Genomic DNA, 26,244 nt, shown 5'->3' with positions numbered 1-26,244 from the left:
AGATCAGTATCTGTTCAACTAAGTGAGATGCCCTTTTGTACTCTAATTGCCACTCTCAGGCCTCTAATTGGACTGGCTCTCTAAGGACAGGACAGGGAAGGGAAGGGATTTACTTTAAGTGGACAAAGTAAGAAGTCTGTTCCTAAAAAAAAACTTTATTTGTTATACTAAATGACCTCTTTCACAAAGAAAAGCTCAGAGAGTGATAATTTTAAGGCTATAGCTAAGATGACCAATTATCTTGATAAAGAATTTGCTACAGGTTGGGTGTTAGATAAATTAATCATGTGCAATTAATCTAACACTCTTGGTTTCTGAATGTGTCTGTTCTACCAGACACAGGACACCTTGTTCTCCTGTACTCCGTACACCTTTCTAAGACCACTGAAGTCAGTGAAGTTAGAAAGGTGTGACTGCTCTTACAAGCACTTCTTGGAGGAGGATAACTTTGACAATACAATCCTAGCAAAGCTGTAGCTTAACAATTCAATCTTAACCAGAATGACCCTCTTCTAAGGCCATTAAAGCCAATAGGCTCAGAAGGGAATAACTCTACTTAGGATAGGTTCAGGTTGGTTGCTGTGTTTGCTTAAATTGGCACTGTTGGTCATTAAATAACCTACTGAAATTTCTGTGGCAATGTGGTAGAAAGAGGGGTGGACTTTGGAACCAAGAGTTGGGGGTTCAAATTGCAGGATACATTGTGTGACTCATGAAAAGTCTGTCTCAGTTACCTGACTGTAAAATATTAGTTACTGATAACTAGGAGATAGTAATTTTTGAGAATGAACAGGGCAAAGTAGTACAAACACTTTAAAAATGTTTCAGGAGTTAATGGGTTGGATTCAGACTAGCAGTGCAGCCCTAAACAGAGTTGTACTCTTCTAATCCAATTGACTTCAATAGAATTAGAAGGGTTTAACTCTGTTTAGGATTGTGCTGTGAATTTATTTATTTATTTATTTATTTGATAATGGAAGAACATTCCTGCGCTCCCCTTCCCACTGTGGCCCACCGGTCTCCCCAAAATGTTGCTCCTCATATGTCTGAGGCAGGAGGGTGACATCGTCAGAAAGTCCCCCCTTTCCATTAGCAGACAATTTAGTCCAGATCCAACCTAATGTGATTTAAAAGGGCAGCTGGTTTTAAGATGGGGGAAATGAACCATCAAAGCTAATGGCAACTTTCAGTTCTGCAGAAGAAGATCTGTAGATCATTAGGGCCATACTTTGTCATTTAAAGGTATGACAAAACCAGAGGTCCCTAAATTAATCCTGGGTAACACCCACAGAAGACACTGCATGTCTTTAAAAAAAATCAATGTAGTTCTGAGTTATTTCTCCATCATTTTTAAAATTCCTTTTCCAGTTTTTCTAAAGAACTAGCTATTAGACCCAGCATGCCATTTTAATTTACTTGGTAGGAAACATTGTAGTGGGCCCCATGTACTACAGGACACCCCCCCCCCCCCAGCCAGTCTCTGGGAGAACACTGGAGTGCAGGTTAACCCTGTCCCTTCTATTATGAAGCCACTTTCCAAAGTCTTGCCATGTAGTGCTCAATGGGAGGCACTGAGAACAGAGCCCACCTCTATCTGCAGGCCCCTCCCACTTCATCTGTGTACTCCTGATCAGGGATTTATACTTTGGTCACAGTGCAGTGTAAGAAAGAAATGGAACTCAGAAATTGTCTGTCGGACATCACTTTAAACAGAAAAGCAACAGCTGTCTCAAAATGCAAGCTGCACAGTTGGTACCTCTGTTACACACTTGCTTGTTTATGTATTAAAATATTTGTATTCAACACAAAACTCTTAGCACAAGGCTTCCAAGGCAGCTTCTAAAACAACACACAATTAAATCACAATAAAAGCAACCCCCCCTACAAATTATGAGACTAGTAAGAGATCTAAGGAATCCATAGATATCAATAAAATAAACCGAATGGCTGAATTTACAAAAAGGGTATCTCCTCTATAAAATTTTCAATACTTTCTCCAAAAGAATGTCATCAGCCTATGAATAACAAACTTAAATAGTTTCTCTGCCACGGTTTGTAGAGGAAAAGGCAGGGAGGGAGGCTCACTAAGAAACAGAGGCATGGCAAATACTGAATTCATCCACACTGTTTCCCTGCCCTGTTACCTAATCTTCAAACTTAATCATGTAGCCTTTGTATATCTAAATCCCTTCCCCAGAATTGACTGCAATTGGTATATTGTATCCTGGATTATCATTCTGGTGTAGTGAATAGCAGAACAGCAGGAGATTCACTCCCTGCAAATCCAGCGTGCACGCTGAAACTTCCTGCCTCTCACCCAGGTGAGAGCCATGTGGATTCAGAGGCAGTGCTAGCCTAGCATGCCTAATGCCAGCGGAGTACAGAGAGATTCTGTCACCTGAAGACACTGACAGCGAAGAGGAGCTTGGTATCTGGGGAATGCACCTGTCATCTCGTCAACAGTTCCACAGGAATAGTATTGTATAGGAGTACTGCATAAAGTTTATATAGTGGCGATGTTGTGTGTAGTACAGATGGGCCTTTGGTGTGTGTTTTTTGTTGTTGGCCAATACCAGAAGAAATATGTTTTACAGCTTTGTAGGGCAAAATTCCTGCATTGTAAGCCAGCCAGATGCTTTCCATTAACTAAAGAGGAGGGACTGTCACTCAGTGGCAGAGCACCTGCTTTGCCTACAGAAGTTCCCAGGTTCAAACCCCAGTATCTTTAAATAGATTCAACAGTAGTAACATGAAAAATCTGCCATTCATAGTAGACAATATCAACCTAGACAGAGCAGTGGTCAGAGTCAGTATAAGGCAAATTCATGTGTTCATGTCAGTTTACGCACAGTTCCTTAGTGGAGGGTACATTGGTTCCTGGTAGGACCCTGTATACCATCTCTGACCAGCGTTCCTGCATTCTGCCCACCTACGCCCTATTCTGCTCACCCAGTCTCCACTGGAGAATAGACCTTGTCTTGCCCAAACCTTCTGTACTGCCTCCCTGAGACTGTACAGCAAGCCCCATCCGTACTTTCCTTTAGGAGGGCTTTTCTTTTCACAGGGCTTTTTGTTGATGATGAGAGTAATAGTCCCTCCCCCTTTTGTTTAGTGATACTCATTTCACATTTATTATTGAGAACTGAGAATGGCTAATGTTTTTGGCTGCTCTTGGTGAATTTTGTGGATTCTTTTAAATTTTATTTACATTTGAAGGAATGTTTCTGGATTATTTTATGAAACAATCTGATTAATTAGCTTCTGTGAGTCATGTGGGGGTAAATGTCTTACAACAAATAAATACAAAGGATTGAATCACTTGATGTGTTTGGATGCTCTCCAAAAATATACAGTATGATAGTAATTATGGTATAGTTGCAGGCTTTTGAAATTAAACTTTTATTAATCATGTTAACATATTCACAACTTTGGCAGCATGCTAATATCGAAAGCCTGGTATTCATTCAAAATCAGTGGGAACTAGGTATGCTTTCCAGTCAAACTTACTGTGATCTAACACTTTGTTTACATGCAAGTCGAGGACCCTTGCCAGATCTCCTGAGCATCTTACTCAAATTTCAACTTGAATATCATGTCGAGCCGCAGCTGCAGCACTGTAAAGCTCTTGTGCTACAGGACCATGGACAGGTCCACCCTTGTTACAACTTTTGGTCGACAAACTAAACTTTCCTGATTGTTAGAGAAGAAGGCAGGTATCTCCCATAATCATGGTTGGGTCCTTACCTGTTATTTAGTTGCTGGGTATAAAATCCCTTGCAGTCTACCTGGTTTGTAGTCTGTGCTTGTGCAGTCACATTCATTGCTTAAGCGACCAGCAGTGGTTGCTTTGCATGTACTTTGCACTCTTAGCAACATATTGCTTGCCTGGTCAGAGCTGATTGCAAGACTGAGAAACAACATCTCATCCTCGTGACCAGATCTGACAACCCAATCCTATTCCTAAGCACAGTTCTAAGTTTGCTGTGGTCAATGGATTTAGGAGAGTGTCACTTGGCTTAGCAGTGCACTGAAAGTCGACTTCATTCATGGATGGGCCATGCACCTTTGTTTTAAAAAACTTTCCCGAGCAACCAATAAATACATTCAACAGAAAATGTGTGGCAGGAATACAGCAGTAAAACAAGCTCCTCAAATATATCCCTTTAGAAACCAGTATAAACGTTTTAAAAACAAAAATGTTAGGGACAGAAACTACATGAGGCATTGTGAGAATCTGTGTGTGCAAAGTTGTCCACGTCTGGATTGCATAGAAGCCATAGATGAACAAGGGATAAATATATATCTGCCACAAGGGATAAATATATATCTAGGCAATAAGTATCATTTCAAAATGTGGAATGTTCCCTCTCTCTCTTTACTTTTAACAATATGCCTTTTAACAATTAAAGGTGGCAGATGCAGTGGCCAGGTGGGGGAAGGGGAGAGGTTGCTTCAGCAAAGCATTCCCTCATGTGCAGTTGTCATGTTTTCACAACCAAACATATTCGAACAATATGATAGTTGCAACTTGTGAGTAGGTCACAAGCTGGACCACCAGGTGACTGAACATCCCTGCTGATATCTGCTGGTACCTCTGCTTGTCCAGCACTAGGTGGGGAAGGAGGGAGAGGGTGTAGCAAAAGGTGATATCCGATTACCTATGCGTTCACACATATGAAAGAGGGTATCCTGACCCCTTTGTTTTATGTACTTGTTAAGTTCCAAACTCTGTGTGATGCTGGAACGCTTGGTGTGTAATTTGGAGCTAAAAGCAGGTATGGGGTGGAGCAGAGAATCTAGAACAAGCGTGGACCACTGTGAAAGATGGATGTTTAAATCTAACTCCCTCTTGCCCCCATGATCTTTGCCAAGTCAAAAAATGGCCGCAGGCACAATAGAGGTCTTTCTTTTTTTCTTTACCTGGGCTCAAATTAGCCTCAGGGAGCCATTTTGAAATTTGCGAACCAGTACCAAGGAAAAACTAATTCCCCCTACTCCGACACTCCAGTCCTGATCCTTGACTGATTCCCTAGATTGGCTGAAAGTGTCCATTAGCTAATGCTATTCCATTTCTAAAAGTTCTTCTATTGTTGTACCTCATCATTCAAACGATTTGGGTCTCATCCGAATGCTTTTGATGGAGAGCAGCATGTCAGTTTTTCTGCAGATGGTTCCGGGCTAAATTCTCACCATTATCACAAGAGCTTAATTTCCATTATCCTCATTTTAAAACATTCTCAGGTAACTAGGAAAAGCCATTTCCTGAGCTGAGACTTTGGAGAGCTTCCACCAGTCAGAGCGATGGGATAGATTGTCTGAGTCCTGAGCTTCATTTGTTCAAAGGGGCTTCATATGTTCATCAAAGTCTTCTAGGTCACAGACATTAATGAAGATGGAGGAGTACTAAGGGATGGTTGTCTCCATAAGAGGGGAAGGTTTGATGCTGATCCCTGTGAATCCTTGTGAGTCCCAGCCCCTAGAGATGTTAAATATGCTGTGACTAGGGCCAGGGCTTTTTCGGTGGCGGCTCCTATCTGGTGGAACGAGCTCCTGGAGGAGATCAGGGCCCTGCAGGACCTTATGCAGTTCCGCAGGGCCTGCAAGACGGAGCTCTTCTGCCAGGCTTTTGAGTAGGAGCCGCCACCGTCACTGTACCACCACCGTGTTGCCATCTTGGCGACGTGAACTGGCCTTGGGAATGGAGAATGGACAGAGTGAAGACCGATCAAGAAGAGACAGTAGTGCCCCCTGAAACATTGCATTGGAGTCCCCATCTCGGATGATATATTGTTGTGAGCACCGATTTTAAATGTAAAATGTAATTTGATTGTTTTACTTGGTTGGGGCCCTAGGGAAAGGCCCCCCTTGGGATTTCCAAAGTCTCACAGAGAGGTGTCAGCATCCAAGAACTCCGCCACGAAGATTTAAATTCTTTGGTTGCTGGTTTATCTTTCTATTTAAGAGCAATTAAAAGGCTTAATATAATATGGATAAGATATAAGAGAAACTGTCTGGGACAACAATAAATATCATTTTATTAAGTTTGTATTACTTGAGTTGGAGTTTAAGGAGACAAAAAATAGTTTTCTAAGCAATCACTGGCAATGACGGGGGGAAAAATCTTTTTGTTTCTATAACCATTATAATGTAAACAGCCATTGCCAGGGATACGGTGTAAAAGAGGATGTAATAGATTGTACAGTATCTTAAAAAATATGATTTGTGTTATCATGTGATATGGAAAATTAAAAAAATATACGGTATATAAAAAAATGTATGGCATTTGCCTCTTGTTAGCCACCCTGAGCCCATGTGGAAGGGCGGGATATAAGTCTAATAAATAAATAAATAAATCTAAGTTAGGTGACCAAACGTGCTACTTGGATTCTTTCAACAGACGTGGGTGGCAGGCTTCTGCTCACACCAGCTGTGCAATCCTAAGCAGAGTTTCACACTTCTAAGACTTATTGACATCAATGGATTTAGAAGGCTGTGATTCTGGTTAGGACCATAAACTTTCTGACATTTCACACAGGTGATAAAAACTAATGGGGGACCATCATGGAATAAATGCAAGGCTGTGTGTATTCCACAGTAGACGTCAAGTTTTTTTTTTTTTAAGGGTTCTAGCTCTTGAGATAATAGACTTGAAAATGCTTGGCTCGTGCCCTGTGAAATATCCACAGTAGTTGAGCAGAATTCCATGAATTCAGGAGCTTGGGCCTTTGTCCCCCTCTATGAGTAGCAAAAGAAAAATAGGTTGTATGGAACAGCCAAATACATGGCAGAGAACCACTCCCATCAGCAGCCATTCTGCAGTGGAGAGGGACAGAGAGGACAGGTATTTCCTTTGGTCTGCTGGTCCAACTGCTTCCCACTGGCAGGTGGCTTAGTCTGCAAGAGAGAGAGAAACAGCAAGGTCCTTTCCACTGGCCTGATTTCACCTTCTGTATTTTATAGTTCTTTTGTTACTTTTCCTGAGTTTTTTCTTTTGAAGAAGAAAGGCAGGACATAAATGCAGTGAATAATGGGCGCCGGTCACATAGGGGAAATTGGCGTGGCCAAAGTGCAGCTTTTTAGAGCCGCACCAAAAGAGACGCGCGGCGGCGGGATCAGACAGATCCCCTGAGCTGCTGCACAGTTGCTCCCCGGCATGATCAGATGCGGGGGTGGGGGAGCCATGGAAGGGAGAGAGAGGCAGCCGGCTGCGCATGTGTGCGCATGCGCAGTTTGGCCAGGAGCCTCAAATGCTGCTGAAGGAGGGCGCGCTGGTGATCCCACGGCCGCGCTTGCGGCGGCATTTTAGGTTGGTAGTACTCTTTCCTAGGTTTTTTTAAATGCACGTTTTTGGGCTGAAGGGATGGATCAGGGACGGGTGCGCGCTGCTTCCCAGATGTTGCAGTGTGATCGCGCCCGTTTGCTGTGCTCCCAATCCATCCCTCTTGCAGGGCAAAATCTCCCTTGTGACCGGGGCCATGGTTTGAGGATCAAGGCTGGGACAGCAGAAGCTGATCCTGAAAGTTTTGCTTTGAGCCTTTGTTATTACTGGAAGGTCTTATTTGTCCTCTTTTCTCTTTAATTTTGTATTTATTTGCACAAGTATCCCAGCTTTCCCTTTGTGGCTCAAGATGGCTTATAACTCATGGTGAAAGCAGTGAAAGTCTATTTCTAAAAAGACCTGTTAAACTCCCAGAAAATGCCCATAGCTCAACCTCCATTACATGACCTAGCAAATAAAAAAGAATTACAGTGGATGGTGACCTCCTCACTTCCTTAGGGAGCTTTCCCCATAAATTGGGAGCCACAATTGAGAAGGAATGGAATAGGAGATGCCAAACAAAGAAAGTTACGCAGGGGGTCATCCAGAAGGTGACAACCAGAGGACTTTAAACGGGGACATAGAGAGAGAAATGGCCTTTCAGATATGTGGGGGTCTTAGGTGGTGAAGGGCTTTAAAGGTTATAACAAGTGCCTTGGATTAAACTCAGGTACAAATTAGCACCAAAGTAGCTTTTTCAAACTACGCAAGATGTGGTCATATCAGCCAGCCCTGATAATATTCAAATCATGGCCTTCTGAACCTGTTGAAGTTTCAAGATTGTCTCCAAGGGCAGCCCCATCTTGAGTGCCTTTTAGTTGTTTTAACATCAATTAGAAAAATTTAAATGTTCTTTGGAAGAATGTTTTTGATTGCAATCTCCTCAAAGGAGGTAACTGTGTTCTCATTGCTATTCTGTAAAGTGCAGAGTAGGGATGGGCACAAAATGAATTATGAACTGAGTTTCATGCTGAACAGGGCTAGTTTGAGTGATTGTGAACTGCGATTTGGACAATCACGTTGTTCACGAACCACCCATGAACTGCCATGTTTTTGCAGTGGTTCGTTCCGTTCATTAGAGTGATTTGTTGGCCAGACATGCTGGCGCCGATGAATCAATTGTCAAGGCAATGGGGGGGGGATGGACTTCTGCTGCTCTTCTGAAGCCCTGAAAACAACAATCTTAGCCCTCCAAAGCTTGATAGGCAGCTCTGGCTGCCAACCAGAGAGCTCCCATTCTGCTCCATGGGAACAGAATGGATATAAACCCCCAGCTCACACCCAGCTGCTTTCACGTTGCAGCAGGCAGCTTGGCAGGCAGCAGAAGTAGAAGACTGTTAGAGGCAGAGAGGGAAGGACTTGGAACAGTGTTGGTGCTTCGGGGCTCTGTGGGACCTTCCTCTCTGCTACAGCCAGGCAGAGAGACAAAGCCAGTAGATTCCTCACCTGAGGACCCACACATTGACCCCTGAGTAGGATTTTTGAGCACCTCTCCTGGATGGGAAGGTGTCTGGTGGGCTCAGAGCTCTGCCCCCTGTCTCTCTGCTACAGCCAGTTAGAGACACAAAGCCAGTGGGTTCCTGACCTGAGGACCCACACACACCCCTCAGTGGGGCTCAGTCTTTTGGGCTCAGTTTTTTGGTTCCTTGGCTGAAAACCAACACACACACCCCTCAGCAGGATTTTTGAGCACCTCTCCTGGCTGCACTTTCCTGGGGCACCTGCTTTGGGGAAATGTAACTCAGCCTCCCTAAATTCAATCTTCATCAAACTTGGACGGCAGGTAGAGGAGAGTCAGCTGGAGACTCCCTGTGAGTTTGGAGTCTCTAGCCTGTGGGAGGCCCATTCTACCACATCCAAAAGTCACAAACCTAACAAACCATGAACCAGTTCAGTAAACTGAAACGTTAATCATGATTCACAAACCACGGTTTAGGGGGGGGGTCCCACGAATCACAATCCACCATTTCCCCAGTTTTTGCCCATCCCTAGTTCAGACCAGTTCGGTCAAATATAACAAGGTGAAATTTAAAGGAATTTGCAAGTTGTTGCAGTACTTACTTAAAATTTTTAGGAATTCAAAATTGGTCTCGTAAGTATCAAGATATCAACCCTTACTCATGGCTGCCATTTAAAAAAAATGGTCCAGAGTCCAAGGTTAAAACAGTGACTTTAGACTAAAGTTTATCATAGGCACCTCAAAAAATGATTACTAGTCACAGAAAACTCATGGACCCTTTATTTCTGACTGGACTGTTGTTCCCTACTAAAGATAAATTTCTCTTCTCTTTTCAGTCTTCAGAATATCTAGGCATGGGTGTTTTGCAACGTGCTTTTTAATGCTTCATTTTAACATTTCATTTTCTTTCGCAGTAGTTTGCCTCCTACGTCTGGTAGGCAGCTTTTGAACGAATGCAGCTGAAGACAGCAGTTCTGTCAGGAGTTTTATATAAAGGCAAAGAGGGAGTGAGAGAATGAATGTGCATGACGCAAAACTGAGCAGAGAGGGGGAAATGGAGAGAGGACATTGTGTGCATTAAAAAGTTTTAGGATTAATTCCAGAACAAAGATCAGATTTAGATTTAAAAGGGGGAAATGCTACTAATTACAAGGGGAGCAAACCACTTCCTACTGGTATCAATGGCAAAAACCTTTAGATTTGAATCTATCTGAATGGAGCGCATGGTTACCCTCCATATGTGAGGACCTTTGTAGCAATTAAAAGCAGTTGGCTACACTATATTTCTTGAATTTTATCACTTTGGAATATATCTGTTCATGCAGGTGGTGGGCTATCATATAATTTCAGTTAAAATGAATTTTCTCCAAATTTTGCCCTCCAAATTCTCATTAGCAGATTTTGAATCTGAATATTCTTCTGCTACATGCTGAATGCTCAAGCTATTTGCCAAGTAGCTTATATCTGCATTCAGTAATTACATGCTGCAGAGGATTGTGGGATTGTTTTAGTATAAACTAAATTCAGTTCTATAGAATGTAGAATGGTCTGCCATGGAATGGCATTTCATCTTTTCAGGAGGATATAAAGCCATCTAAGCTTCTTTGCAAGATGTTGCTTTGTTACTTAGAGCAAGTGAAAGAACTACAGGACATCACTGGCCTATTCTGAAACCAAGCCATCCCAGTTCTGTTGAGCACTGATTCATATTGACCTATTGTGAATTAAGAGTATGCTCTAGACAACACCCAGCATTCCCTTGCAGCAGTGTATGACAAAGAAAGATCAATGCTTGGATCCAGTAATGAGCAAATAGAAACATAAATGGACTTAGTATAGATCTGCTTGTGCCAAATCTTGTGCAATGCATAGCAATTTCCTCCCTATAGATTGTAGTTCCCAGAAATGGGTTGTACAAGTTCTTGCAAAAGTAGAAATGCAAGTGAGGATATAATGTCTGACTTAACATAAACAGCTACTCTCTTTTTGTTGTTTTGCTTTTGCATTCCGGCTTGCCCAAAAGCTCTAGCACAAGTAGAAATTTTGTACTGAATACCACCCAGTAGCCATTGGCAAGCTATCTTCCAGACATTCTTCTCATTAAGAAGCTCTTTTTAAGCTTCCAAACAACCAAGGTTCCCTGGAATGAAAACTGCTGGTGTATCATATGTAACAATATTTGGTTGTCATGAAATAGTATTTAATATCTGGCAGCATTTACCAGTTTTGACATAGTGATATCATTTATTTGGCTGTATTTAATTGACAACATGGGGTGGTTTTTACTGTATGAAGTCACTGAAAGATAACATGCAATGGAATAAATATTTAACAGATAACGTTCAATGAGAATTCATAGCAGAAGCCTGCCCAAATAAAAAGAATGCAAACATGCCAACCATAAAGCACTGGATCTAGTGTAGAAATGTCACATTAGTGAATCTGAAATTTTGAACATGAAATGGTATCATTTGACAATTTTAGATATTTCTGGAGTATGTATTCCAGTTTTGAATATCATAGAAGGTCTATCTTAAGTTCGTACCACTGAAACTGGCAAATACAATCCATGAGTTGTCTCTGTGATGTGTGCATGTGTGTATAGCTTTAAGTTTGCCAGCAATAGTGAGTGCTGATTCATGTGATACAAAGACCTTGTGACCACCATGAGGACTAGGGGTGTGCTTCCTGAAATTCCTGAATCAAAAAAGTACATGAAAATTGTTTTGTTATGGTGATTTTCAGAATGGTAAACCGAGGATTCTTAGGCCTTACCAAAAAAAGCACTCTTGAAAAACCTGGGGTTTGGGTTTTGTTTTTTTTAGTTTGGGTGTTTTTCATTGATTCTCCTGATTTCCAAGGCAATGGAGTTTCTCCCTTCCAATCAGATCCTTACAAGGAATCACTGGAGTACTTCCAGCCAATCATTATTGAACAAAAGCCCCAGAGTAGGAATGTAAATCAGTCCTCACTAGGTCAGAGCCTCTTTAAATAATACTAGTAATTAAAGTACCCCTACAGAAGACACCCAGGTGAAGACATGTGTCACATGCAATAACACACAAATGATCTAATTAAAAAAAATTCAAATCATTTTCAAAGATTGAGACAGAATATAAGCTATCAGAGTCTCTTGTATTTTGTCTCTAGGGTGGGGGCCGCATTGCAAGAAGAGTAGGTAAGCTCACCTCCAACCTACCACAGCTCAGAGTATTCCACATAAAGTGGGAGGCTCTCCTTATGCAACAGCTTCCAGTCTTCCAGTCTTACAACTATGCATTAAAAAGAAATGATAGTACATTTTTAAACTTCTCTCCAAATTAAGCATTACTGGAACTTAGGTAAGAACGGCAGTAGAAATAAAGATTATGCCTAACAGTCACAAAAACTAAGAATGATTAAAAGGATACTAATTTGCTAGAATGTTGCACTACATTAGAAATGTACAACAACATGCCTGATAAGTACACAGACCCAGCAAAGAAGACACTAGCAGAGCCTGCATTCCAAAAAATATTCTCAGCCCAGGAAGACACCCTGTGCTTCAACAGTTTCTGTTCTTACAGGCTTCCGGTCTGGACTCCGCGAATGGTGGACGCAACCTCGGGACGCTCCCAAGGGCGTTTTCGCCCGCCCGCGGTTAAGGGGGGAATCCGCGCGAGTGGAGACCCGGACGAGCCACAGGTAGGGGCTCCGACTCGGGGCGTGCGAGGGGTTGCCTCTTTCTCGGCCGGAAGGTCAGAAATTGAGGCTCCCCTCATGCCCCAATGAACCTTGCCGTGTCAGCGACCCTGTAAGGGGTTTAGTGGAGCCGCCAGAAGTCACCAAGTGATGAAGCGAACAAACGAATACAAAGAAAAGAAGCGGCTGAAACTGTGAGTTGTCGATCATAACAGAGAAAAGGAGCCAAACGAGTCCCCCCCCCAGCGAAAAGACAGAGAGGAGGAGGGGAATCCTTCACTCTCACTTAAACAGAGATTTCTACTGCAGAAAAGGGGGGGGAGAACAAAACTTGAGAAAAGAAGTGTTACCTTTTGGTGGATTGTTTGAAAAGAGTTAGAAGATTTATTTTTTGAATGCGCTGTACGAACTTTGATAAATGTAAACAAAAATCAAGATGTCGGAGCTGGACAGAGAAACTAGCGAACAAGAAGGGAGGAGCTTCCGGGCGGGCGCTCTTTTGTTAGAGCCGGCTGTTAACTAACTGGACTGTGAATGACTGTGATCCTCGCTGGGAAATGCAAAAAGTGAATTGAACTGTGACGAGCCAGGAAAGTGCTTTTAGAAAATCAACGGAGGTGGGAAAGGGTTTAGCTAAGAGAATGGCAGCGTTTAAATTTAAAGTCGAAAGACAGAAAAAGAGTAAATCCATTCTCAAAGCTCAGGACTTTTCGAAGAGGCACGCCAGAGTAAGGATTGCGGAAGTTGCAGTTTGTAAACAGGGGCGAGAACAGCGACCCGGAGGAGGAGACGAAAAGCCGGAGAGGAGAAATCGGGGGAAGATCCTTCTTGTATCCGGATGTTAAAAGAAGACAGCCCCGAAATGGAAGATGGGTTGGGGAAAGCGCTTGAAAAGATTTTACTAACAATGCACCATTGGGACACTACTAATACATTAACATAGACAGTGTATATGACTGGTATGATGAAAGAAGATTGACAACCCACTGAAGAAGCCAAAGAAAATTTTTTTTCAATACTACTAACAGATTAACATACTAATAAAAACATCACTCAACCTTTTCTTGATCCCACTATATACCCTCCCTCCTTTCTATATGAAAAGCAATAAAATTCTCTTCTTTTTAGGAGAGTTTATACCCAGAACAGTTTCTGTTCTTACAGTGCCCCTATGAAGAGACTGGAGGCATAGTTTCTTTGACATACCAGTCAGAGATAGATCTCAGCACTGTGAATTGGCAGCCTCTGCAGACTTAATGCTAAGATACAAGATTGCCTTCAACATTTCAGGCAGCAAGCTTAAGGAAGGGCTCCTGGAAGACTCTGGCCCAAGCACCTGCAGAGCAAAGGCCCTCCACAGGCCTCAGTCTTGATGACCACAGAACTTAAATCTTTTCAGTTGAGTACAAGAATGAGAGCGTCCAAAAGGGAGGTAAGCCATTGGGGCAGTTTTCTGGAGCAAAGGTCTTCATAGTTGCAAAAAGCAATTAGTGAAGAAGATTTGCTCATGTTCACAGGCCCAGGCAATGCTCATCTTTTAGAGACACCTGCAATACATGTGCTGAGAGAAACCACCTGGACAAAATGTGCAAAACATAGCACTTGCCTTCTCATGTAGCCAGAAACAGGAAAATGTATTAATCAGAACAGTTAATCTTAACTCTTAAGCATATGGGGGACTCAGGTGCCTAGTATAGCACCATTGTGGCTGGTTTACCAATCCCTTTTAAGTTAGACACTGGAGCTGAGGTCAGTACTGATTGGTTGATGACTGATTGATGGACTGATGGAGGAAATTTGCAGGCCAATTCCCCTGACCTGCTCAAGGCAGCGGACAAGAAACACAATAAAACAAAACCACTCAAGATAATAAAGTCAATAAAACAAATCACATAATAAAGCAAGTCAATAAAACCACCAAACCAGTAGTATAAATAAATAAAAACATCCATTAAAAATGTAACAATCCAATATTGCAAATGCTTGCAGGGAGAAGTAAATAGGACAAGGACAAACATACTGCTAGTTGCCTTCAGGGTTTCAAGGATCAAACCATCACAGCTCACTGAAAGAATGGTTCCATCACAAGCTCTCTAAGATTCTATGTCACAGACAAAGGATATTCAGCATTACTGGGCAAGTCAGTCTGCATCACCCTTACTTTGACACAGTGCATAGATGAGATGGGTTTGCATTCCCCAACCTCTGCCAATGTTATTCTGATGTTCTTGAGAACTTGGAGTGCTTTCCAGAGGTTTATTTATATGGGCCCCCCACAGGACTTTTATTCCTATGTCTGGTGGAAAACAACCTCAGCATGCTTTCAATCTGGGGTGCCCCCAATCTATTGGGCAGGCATATCATGCCATCCTGTCAAGAACTTGTTCCAAAAAGCACAGCAAGACTGCACAGACTTTCACCTAGTGCTGCTAAGCCTAAGGCATTCTCCCATCACAGGACTGTATTTCCCTTTCCTGCTAACAGGAAGGACACTGCGGAGCAGCTAACCAACCACAACTCCTGTCCTGAGGTCCAGGGTGTCCCCGGGAGCACACACCACCTCAGAATTGCAATGTTAGCAAAAGCACAATAGGAAACAATAACATTTTATATATATTAAAAAGCACAATAGGAATACAGCATGTTTGTTGCTCTTATGTCTTTGTATTTTAGCTCTGGTTTGAATTATTTTAATAATTTTCTTTGGCTGTTGGCTTCATGGTTTTTAAATGTGGATCTATTATGTGTGTTGTGATTTGTCAGCTGCCTTGTGAGGGCAGAATAGGGGGATGTAAATTTTGTAAAATAAATCCCTTTTTGGGCAAGCTGGGAAAGGATACAAATGGCCACAGGTTGGAGGCCGCCTTCCCAAATGAAAAAAAGAAGCAAGCCCCACTAAGGCGGCCAACTTCCAAGTAGCATCTGGAGATCTCCTGCTATTACAATTTATTTCCAGATGACCAAGAGAAAAATGGCTGCTTTGGATGGTGGTGCTCTATGGCATTATATCCTCCTGAGGTCTCCCCCCTTCACAAACCCCGCCCCCTCAGGTTCCACCCCCAAATCTCCAGGAATTTCCCAACCCAGAGCTGGTGACCCGAAGCGACACTCATGTGTGGTCCATATTTTTCAAGGCCACATCTACGGAAGCAGCAGGAGGATCCTTCAGAGAGACAGTCCCCCCCCCCGCACCAGTGTTAAAGCAGCTAAGGGTCTGCAGGGATAGAGAACCTCTCCCCTCAGAAATGGAACCTCAGGAGGAGTTGGCAGCTTCCCTGGCAATAGCTGAGGTGACAAGAGTAGTTGATGCCAGTTAGTGAGAGGACGGGTATTTTCAGTAGCCACTCCACAATTGTAGAATGACTTGCCTGGAAGAAATCTGGAAACTCTCCACTCAGTTGGCTTTTAGAAAAGCCTGCAAACGCTGGCTTTTCAAACTGGCCTTTGTGTAGCTCTAAAGAGGAAAATGGGATGCACTTTCACGGAGTTATATTTGGAAGGAGTAGTTAATAGGAGGGGTAATTACAATGTTTTAATTGCATTGCTTTTTAATTTTATATTGGCTGCATTTTTAGGCCTATATTACTGTGAGCTACTCTGAGCTCTGGAGAAGCAGGACATGCGTATTTTAAACTGATTTTTTTTTTAAAAAAGTAGACATGGGCCTGAGGGCAGAATGTCTACATGATTTAAGGATTATGTCATGGGACATTAGTGAAAGGCTAATCCCCGATAGTGAGTCGAGTACTAAAGAACTTTGATCCCTACTTCTGAAGTGTTTGTGTGAAGGCTGTGATGAGTAACACTGAGCTAATAAGAGAGCGTTTCTCCCTGAAGAAGGGGAATATGATGTGTGCGTATGTGTATCGCTCGCAAGAGTGACTTTTCCCTTCAAGGCCTGTATGGAAGGGGCCTCACTTTTGTCTTGTGTTGGGTGCTGACTCTGAAAAAGTTTGAAAAAGAGACACTCTGGGCGATTTCTCACTAGAGCTGCCTCGCAGCACAGCGCCGTTTGCCCCAACACAAACATGTCAATTTCACACCCGAGGCTGCGGGACTGCATTTGACTCGGGGCTTCGCCCGATTTCCTCCGCAGTTTCATTATCCTCAAAAACCAGGATCACAAAACTGCGGAAGAAATCAGGGAAAGCCCCGAGTCAAAATGCAGCCCCGGAGCTTCGGGTGTGAAATTGACATGTTTGTGTCGGGGCAAACGGCAGCTGTGCTGCGAGGCAGCTCTAGTGAGAAATCGCCCTCTCTGTCTGTCACAGCATGTGTTTTGGAGTTCTCCGGTAGACAGTTTGCTCTCAGGTTCGGAAGCAATTAAAAAAAAGACCTGTTGTTGAAGTGGCCAGTATCTCCTGTGGATACTGAACAGGACCAAGGCATGGCCTAAAGGAGACAACCTAGATGATCTCACCCCCTGCCGGCCGTGCCTCAGAGGGTACTGCACTCTCTTCCTATCGAGGCAACGGAAACAGCAGGCTGCTTCTGAAGTAACTTTTGTTTTCTGGAGATCACTTTGGAACGGATTGCCAAGAAGAAATTCCTATCGATCCATACAATTCTGCAATGACTCCATGAGTATTTTCATATGTATTTTTTAAAAAGCCCCAGAACTAGGAACTTACAGGGATCTCGTATGTTTCCAAAGAAGTGTCTTGAGGACCAAGTCACCCTCATAGCACCCCTTCACATGGCAGTGCCAGTTCTCCCACAAGTGCCCCAATATCTCTCCTGCACACTCCTCACAGGAGCCCATGCTGGAGATTACCACAGGTGTGATCCAGCTGTATGTCAGTAGCACATTTGGATGTGATGTACCTATGAAGGGGGCTGATTATGCATTATGTGCTAATGCAGGCAACCATTCCCTGGCACCATACTCCCACATCAAAGCAGCCTTGGAAGAGAGAACCTGTACTGAGAGAGATGGAAGAGGAGAGAGGAACGCTTAATCCTGTGCTTGCTGCCAGGTGTGCGGGGTTTTTTTACTCAAAATTGCTCCATGAGTTTGGTTCCAGATAACGGGTTGGATCCAGACTAAATTTTCCATCAGCAGAATGGAATTTGCCTGTTTCCCCCCTCCCACAGCATCTCACTGGTCTCCACAAAAATGCTGCTCCTGGGCGACAGAGAACCTGAGTAATGATATGAGGGGACTCTAGTGGGAAGGGGGGGGGATCAGTGGGAATGGATCCAACCCATTTGTTTGCCAGTTTGGTGTAGTGGTTAAGTGCACGGACTTTAATCTGGGAGAACCGGGTTTGATTCCCCACTCCTCCACTTGCACCTGGCTGGATGACCTTGGGCAAGCCGTGGTTCTGATCAGAGCTGTTTTTGAAAAACAGCAGTTTCTGTCAAGAGCTCTCTCAGCCCCACCTACCTCACAGGGTGTCTGTTGTGGGAAGAAGAAGGGAAAGGAGTTTGTAAGCCATTCTGAGACGCCTTTGGGTAGTGAAGGGCGGGGTATAAATCTAATCTCTACCTCCTCCTCTTCTTCTTCCTCCTCTTCTTCCTCTTCTTCCTCCTCTTCTTCCTCTTCTTCCTCTTCTTCCTCTTCCTCTTCTTCTTCTTCTTCTGTGCCTAAAACCCAGGAGGGAAGAAACAGCTGCAGTGATCTCGAATGCAAAAATAGTAGGTAGTAAAAGAGTTAAGCACTTGCCTACCCACCACCTATCCCCTATAAATTGTCCCCTCCTCTAAGCTTGCTTTGCGCTTTAAAAAAACGACATCAAAGTGCTGTTGTCTTTATTAGCATATATCATGCAGCTAGCTGCTTAGTACATGAGAATCCTTCAAAAATCCTGTTAGATAGGGTCAGCCCAATGGCATGTGTTTTTAGAGGTCTCAGTGAAACAGCTGGTGATGTGTGTAGCACTGGATACCAGAAACCCTTGCTCTGTTGCAAAGGATACCAGGTGCAACAGTGATAGATCCTCATTTTGTTCCAGTGCAGTTCCAGTGCAATGCTTGGATATCATGGAATTTGGGACTTTTGGCTGCAATCTACAAAAGGGCTTGTGCATCTTGGAAAATGCTCAGCAAAGTGCTCATGTCCTGGCCTTGCCCATGGAGGAAGATCTTGCATGGGAACTGACTCATAGGTTCTCAGCTTGTACAGGTGCATTGACTTCTTGGTTGCACAGACAGATTGCATTTAAGAATTAATCCGTTCTGTGCACAGTGCCTCCTATAAGATCACCATGCTACCTTGTCTAAAGTGGCAATAAAGCCTGCAGGAGACTCAGATTTCACCCTGCGTGAGATGGCAGCAACCTGACAAGCTAGTGAAAATATTTTCACTCCTTCTAACTCCATTCAGATTATGGTTCATTAACTCTGTGGCCCAGAAATGGTCCATATGCTCAAAATGGTATTCTGCCAGGTGCTGCAAACCTTTGAAAAAAAGATGTCGGTTGAAATGCCTGGTAAGAAAAAAAGAGTATCTGATCTCCTACAGTATGTTTAAAAACAAGTACAATACATCTGCTCTCATTCAGACTCTCTAATTAGGAGCTATTTAAAATATTCTGAGCATATGCGTCCAACAAGTTGCCTGTTTCCTACTGTGAGGCAAAGCACCCCCTACCCCCCTCAAGGGTTGATGTGAATGGTAAGGGGCTTGTTTCATCCTGCAGGGGTTGCTGATTGGCCTCTCTGCCCGCACAGCCCTTGTCATCTTCAGGGCCAGGGCTGGAGATGTGGTAATTAGCTTTTCATGAGAACCTGTAGCCCATAGGATGGGAGGGGAGAAATCAGGAATGATGTAACTTTCTAGAGGGCTAGAGCAAGAACGTGTCCTGATTGGGTGTCATCATCACCTGATGCTGCTTGGCCAAAGAACTATATCTGAACTAAGAACCTGGAGAAGAGAGGCTAGCCTGGATTCTGATGGACTGAAGGCCTGAACTGTGATATGCTTGTATTACAATATAAACTGCAAGGAACGGGGTTGGCTGCAACCAGCAGAAGGGTTGCAGGGATGGAGACAGGTGGGCATGGCTTTTCACAATGCCAAGATGACCCAGTTACATAACTGGAAGTGATGTCACCATGACACGCTACACTCTAGAGCATCCCTGAAACTCTATATGGTAAAAACCATAGTGATCAGGAAAATTCCTAGATCATCCTGTGATGCGGTGATGTTATCTCTGGATTCCTAGCTGTAAGTAATGCTGCAACACTGTAACACTGCAACACTGCAACACTGTGCAAGGCCATTTCCTCTAAACTGCTCCACTGAGCACGCATGGGGGGGATAAGGAGTGCTGGTGGAGAATCCTCCACCAGTACTGGGCATCTGGCAACCCTAGGGATTGGGTAAAATCAATTTTAGTGATGCAAAGCTGTGGCCCATCTTGTTCAAGAGGGTCCACTGACCCTCCACAGAAGCTTTATCAGAGAACATAGGATGACAACGAAGATCTGCATTGTTGAACTCCTTTGACTGGGGTTGGTGGGGGTGGTCCCATCTTATATTTGTATCCCACTTTTCACAGAAGGTAGGCTAAACCCTCTCTGATTTCAGAACAATATGCCACCAGAACCTCTACATTAGTCCCCCCCCCAACCTGAGATTAGAGGTTCAGACTCTCAGTTGGTATCTGGAACTTAGCAACTCTCTCAGAGATGCACACTTTACACTTAATGGTAACTTGTGGTCAGCTTAGGCACAGGAGTTTAGACTTGGAACTCAGGCACAACATCAGAGACCATTTAGAAACAAGAATAATTTTTTTATTCAGTACAGAGTTTAACACAGACTACCAGAGTTTACCAAAATAACAAGCCTAAGGCGATTTGCCTTAACTACACAGTAAAAGATACATATTTACCAAGTTCAGGAATATCCAACAGTCCAAGGGATCTTGAAGGGAAAACCCATCTTTGCTCAACCATGCGGTCCAATTCACAAAGCCAGTCCTTTGTCCCTCAAGGGGTGCATTTCAGGTGCAATAAAACAAGTAGAGACAGCAGGAGCAGAGAGCAAGCACACACAGGAGCTCTCTCATTGGGATCAAACAATTATAGTCCAATTTCAGTCATGATCAGCTGTGGCCATGCAGCCAATCACGAGTGGACAGGGGATGTGCCCAATTGTTGGTTGTCATGGCTACGTGTGGGGATAGGCTAGAAGTTTGGGAACTCCTCCTGCAGTCAGGTGACCCAACTTCCAGCTTCTCCATCGCCTACGTGACTTTTTGCATAGCAGGTCTGCTCTTCCACTTAGAGGTGTGAAAGAATGCGTGGTTATATGGCATGGCTATTGAGTTTCTCTGGCCAAATGGACAGGCCATTTGGCTTCAACAGGAAACAAGACACAGCATGTTATCAGAATGACATCACAGGAGAAGGCATGGACTTTTAGAAATCAATATTTCTATACAGGATCCCCCCCCCCCTTTGTAATGTTCCACTTTTGTAATTTGGATGATTTCTCTATTTTTGTAACTGAGATCTCATGCCTGATACTGTTTTTACTTTATTTCTCATTTCCGTAATCCTAGTCCTATTGCATTACTTATTAGTTGTTTCATGCTATTTGACGGCATTGTTTTACCCTTTAATCCCTCTTGAGTCTCTGTTGAGAAAAGAGGACTATAAAATAAATGAAATTTTGGTAAGGGCAAACTGACAAGGTAGATTGCTAACAGGCATTTGCATCTGCGGTAGCCAGGCGGACCTTCCCTTGCTGGGAGGGAGGAGATGCCACCTCCCCAGGGGCCCTTTGCCAAGGTCAGTCAGGTGACCCTCCTTATATCACCTCCACTTCAGAAGATGCTCATCCTCAATCCTGCCATTTGCTTTTGTACATGGAGTCCAATGAATGTTTGGCTAAGCTCCATTACAGCCATTAGAACCTAACAAGCATTCTCATTCCTGCCTCCGACCCAACCCATATCTAAGCACATAATGAGATCCCACGCTGTTTGCCTGCCTTCAGCCCTCAGCCAGGGGACTTGGTCACATGAACGCATTCTCAAACTAAGTAATCAAATCCTATACATTAACCTTTACCCCTGTGGTACACTGAGAGATTTACTAGACACTTACATGGCTAGTCCACCCCAGCTTTTCAGAAGGCCTAAAAACACTAATGAAGTGTTCAGAACAGCATAAAGGAGCCATAGGGAGCCATGCACCTGTCAGCAATAAAGAAACTGGGGAAATGAAGCCCACAACAGTACACTTATTTATTTATTTATTTATTTATTTATTTGTTAAACTTATATCCCGCCCTCCCCCGTAGGGCTCAGGGCGGCTTACATGGCAAGAAATCTTGCAGTGATAAAACATCAAATAATTTAGTAACATTTAAAAACACGTTATACAATTTAAAACCATTTCAGTACTATAAAGTGCTCAGAAAAACCTCAATTCCAGAACCTCAAGGGAGATGATAACCACATCCAAACATCCCTGTAGGCATTTCGTGTCTTCAAAATTAGATGTAAATTCAGATGTTTCTTCCATCCGTCCCGGGCCCTTCCCCTTACAAACAATCTTCATGTAACCCCACAGTTTTTTTAACTGTTGTTATTGTTATTGTTAGTGTATTATTGTTATTATTATTAGTAGTAGTAGCAGCAGCAGCAGCAGCAGCAGCAGTAGTAGTATGCCAAATCTTGACAGAGAAAACCAGCAGGGACTAACAATGTTTTGGACTGATGCCTTAACCAGATGTTAAGCCTTAACCAGCAGGGAAAGAAAGAGTGGAGAAACACCTTACCAACTCACCATCTTGCTGAAGATTTTCCCCTCCTTGCTATCATGGTGCCTATAAAGCTTGTATGTTGCCGGAATAGGGTTGCCACCCTCCAAGGGGTGGGTCTGGAGATCTCCTGGTATTACAACTGACCTCCAGACAACAGAGGTCTTTGGCAGGTGGACTCCACAGCATAATACCCCACTGAAGTCCCTCCCCAGACTCCCCCCCCAAATCTCTAGGGATTTCCTAATTCACAGTTGGCAACCCTAGGCCAGGGGTGAGTTGAAGGGTAAGAGACAAATACGTCCAGTACCAACCCAAGGTGTAGTCTGCTGTTGTGTTGTTTATTGGTTTGTGTATCATTTCTTTTTCAGTTGCAAGATGCTCGGAGTCCTTTCAGGGAGGAACCCAATCTAAAGGGTCCCCAAGAGTCAACTGCGATTTGAAGGCACTTTCCATCTACCTTTTAGTTTTAGTTTTAACTCCCTCCATGATGCATTTTTATACCGGTGTCATTAGTTGTTAGCCACTTTGGTGGCTGTGGTTAGGCTGAAAGATGGGATATAAGTCTTGTAAACAAATAAAGGTCATGTCTGTCTAGCTAGGTGGTGTATCAAGATGGAGGTCATTGCTTCTCCAGCTTGGAAAGAAATACATTTGTGAAAACTTTTGGTTTCAACTGTGCACTGTCCTTCTTCTGGTTCCCTACCACTTCTTCCCTCTCCCTCCCTGCCTGTCACATCTAGTTATATGCCTCAAGAGTCCCTTTGTGTGCTTATCTGTTGAAGGCCTGTGATGGGTGCAGTGAGCTAGGGAACGAGTTCGTTGATTGAGACTAACTTGGCTGAATGACAGAAGTTCAAAGAAGGAAAGAGGCAAGTGGGCGAGATACAATATTTCTGTGGTACACGTGTCTTCTCTAGGCTCTTTGGATCATCTGTTCCTGTTCCTTGGAGAGAATGTGATGAGCATTAGGAAAAGGAATATCTTTTCTGTGCTGATCACTTCAGATTTCAATCCCACCTCTACACTGTGCAGACAGAGTGTCTGGGAAATGGCTGCATCGTATGTCAATGCCAGGGGTGGGAGCATTGAGTGTGATCTAGTATGTAACATCTGCTCCAATCGCTCTTTAATTCATTCTGTGGGAATTGCAAGGGTCTGGAGGAAATTACTGGCAAATCCATAAGGAGCTCAATAATCCATTCAGTTACCTGGTATGAGGGTCATCTATATGTTTACGTGACTTTCTACAATCAAAGCTATTATTCCAGGAGTCTGTAGAGTCTGAGCCTGAAAACAACATTCATTTTATTTGGACAATGTTTACTGGGGGGGGGGGATTTCATAACGTATCAAGTAACAATGACAACAAGCTGCCAAAACTGTAGAACATTCCATCAAAAGTTCTAGAGTGAACACAATTTTTAATAAATATCTGTATTTTGAACCAGTTGCTGGATTCTATTGGCATCTGGAACCATACCTTTACAAAATTGCAGCATGCCATTTCCAAAATGGGCATGAACTCAAAGATCCATACAGTAGCGTAGCGGGGAGGGCGGGGTATAAATCGAATAAAATAAATAAATAAATAATAAATAAAACATCTATCGATCTGTGCAATTGCTACACAAATGTAGAAGAAGACATTGTGCTGTTTTGTGCTGTTTTGGTCTTTTTGAAGTTACCTGTCATTCCTCTTGAAGGGAAAAAAAACCTTGAAATGTATGGGCAGAAACCTAGAAGTCAAAAGAAGCACTGCTCAAAGGAACAGGATGTCACTACAATGCATGGCTAGGAAGAGCAGCCCATGGTGATGTTGCCAAAGCTTCGAATTGGGGGATTTCAGAGGACCAACTCCCCCAGCTCACAGCTTCTGGGTTCATTATAAGCCAAGCCCAAACCTCTCACAACCCAGAGCTGCATTGCTCCACACTAATGAGACCACAAACACCATCCAACAGATAAGGCTACTGAAGGCTTACACCCGTGCAACTTCATTCCACACACAACCGGAAGGAATATATTATCAAGAGGAAGCATTCCATTTGCCACGTACACAGTCTTTTCCTTCAAGTGCACTGCAAATGCATTCTCCCCACAAAACGCCACCTTTGGGCAAGACAAACACAGGGGCTTTCATGCAACAAATGGGAACTAAAGGCACTCACAGGCCTACGCTTTTCAGCAATTTGGATTCCTTTGAAGCAATGTCTTTTGTCTTAGGCAAAATGGAAGGGGAAACAGGATTGTCTATTATTGGTAGAAGTGACCTCCACCTCCAGCACACACCCACACACCATGCTTTCATTTGCAGTTGTGCTTTTGCTTTGACTTGCATCCGCAAACCTTGTGTCATGCAGTATGGTTAAGCTTCAGAAGGCCTTTGTGGCCAAAATGCATCTGGCCCAGTTGGGGTGTGTGTGTGTGTTATTGGCTCCAATCAGTGCCACTAAGAGTATTCTGCATTGCAGGTTATGTGTACTGCACAGTGTATGCCCTGTATGGCTTAAAGGTCTATTTCGTTTTTAACGAACTATACAAGTGCGCTGTAATATTAAAGGGTATATTTTGTTTCATCTTCTTTTATATGTGTTTGTAATGCTGACCTTTTAGGTGTCCAATTCCATTTGGGGGGGTTGGGTTTTTGCTCCTTTTGTGTTGCTTAGCTTCAAAGTGCCTTCCGTGCAGGGGTCATTTCGTAGAAAAAGAGGTGCAGGAGCTCATTAGCATGACTCATTAGCATAACGTATGTGCATATGCCACACACCCTGACATCACCGGAAGTGTGTCAGAAGGCAACACCCACCGCTCAGGCTCCACTGGACTGTTTTGGATTGCTAGCTATTGGGGGGGGGGGGAATGGGCAGATCTGCCCTCACAGAGGAGGGAGAGCTTGTACCTGAACAAAACTTGGTCTTAAAGGTGCCACTTGACTGTTTTGGACTGGGGGGCCTCTGCAGCTTACCTGGCTGCTTCTTGCTCCTTGTGGCCTGGGGCTGCTGGGAGCAGGGGGCGGGGCTTGTTGCATGTGCCCACCCCCTGGGCTCTTTACTGCCGGACCTCCACTCCTGTGCGCTTCTGTAGGAAATGACCCCTGCTTCCGCATGTAAAGCTTCTCTACACATACCTATGGGCAAATGCTATATTATCCGAGTCCAGTTTTGCGGGCAGCTTTGGCCCCCTGGCCTAGGCAAGGATATGTACGGATGAAGCAGAACGTTGACAAGACTTTTTGTCACAATGCGTCATAAACAAACTCAGCCTAAGCCCAAGAGTGCGCTTCAGAGCAGGCTTTCTTTTCCCTAGAGTCACAAGAGCAGGTGGCTTTGAGTCGTATCTCTACAGGGAAGCCATGTAATGCAAACACCCTCTCCAGCGGTCTGGGATTTTAATACTGTTCAACTAAGAGACAGAAAATTGTTTTTGCAAGAGCCTAGAGTGGTATTGTTTCTTGTGTCCTTGAGCAGTAGAAAGTTCTAGACGAAGCCTTTAAGAGGGTATTATTTTCCCTAGTGGAAACAAAATCACAGACATAATGGTAATTTTGAAATACCTGTTGATTTACAAACATACAAACTCAGAATGAAGAAGCAGTAAGGTTGCCAACTCCAGGGTTGGGAAATTCCTGGAGATTTGGAGGTGAGACCTAGGGAAGGCAGGCTTTGGGCAGAGGAGGAACATCATCTCTCCCTTATTATAATTGAGTAGTCGGTGCCAAAATTCTAAAATGCGCCCCGTTAGTGTATGGGCAGAAATAATGCCACTCAGAAGACGCTGGCTGCGATGACTGGCTCCCTCAGCGAACCTGGGCTGCCATTGGCTGGGTGGCTGGGAGGGGAGGGAGCCAGTAATCGCAGCAGCCAGCGTCTTCTGAGCGGCAGTTATTCCTGCCCTACACTAACCGGCCGCATTCAGGACGGTGAAGAGAGCCGGTAGGTCCGCCGGCTCCCCCACCGCCCACCTTAGGCCAGCGAACGGGGCCGTCAGGCCCCGTCCGCCGGGTCCACCCCCGCGACCACCTCAGGCCCCAGCCTTCAAATCCCCCCCCAACCCAGGCCGGGCGAC

General features: G+C 43.9%; 1 protein-coding gene across 4 annotated transcripts in view; it reads left to right on the top strand.

The window, feature by feature from the left end:
• The window catches only part of KCNAB1 (potassium channel, voltage gated subfamily A regulatory beta subunit 1), a 296,623-nt gene that overhangs the window by 75,500 nt on the left and 194,879 nt on the right, over window positions 1-26,244 (top strand). The gene's annotated exons all lie outside the window — the stretch shown is intronic.

Source organism: Gekko japonicus, unplaced genomic scaffold, assembly GCF_001447785.1.
Source record: "Gekko japonicus isolate JY-2015 unplaced genomic scaffold, Gekko_japonicus_V1.1 scaffold702, whole genome shotgun sequence".
Lineage (NCBI taxonomy): Eukaryota > Metazoa > Chordata > Lepidosauria > Squamata > Gekkonidae > Gekko > Gekko japonicus.
This window is presented reverse-complemented; position numbering and strand designations above follow the sequence as displayed.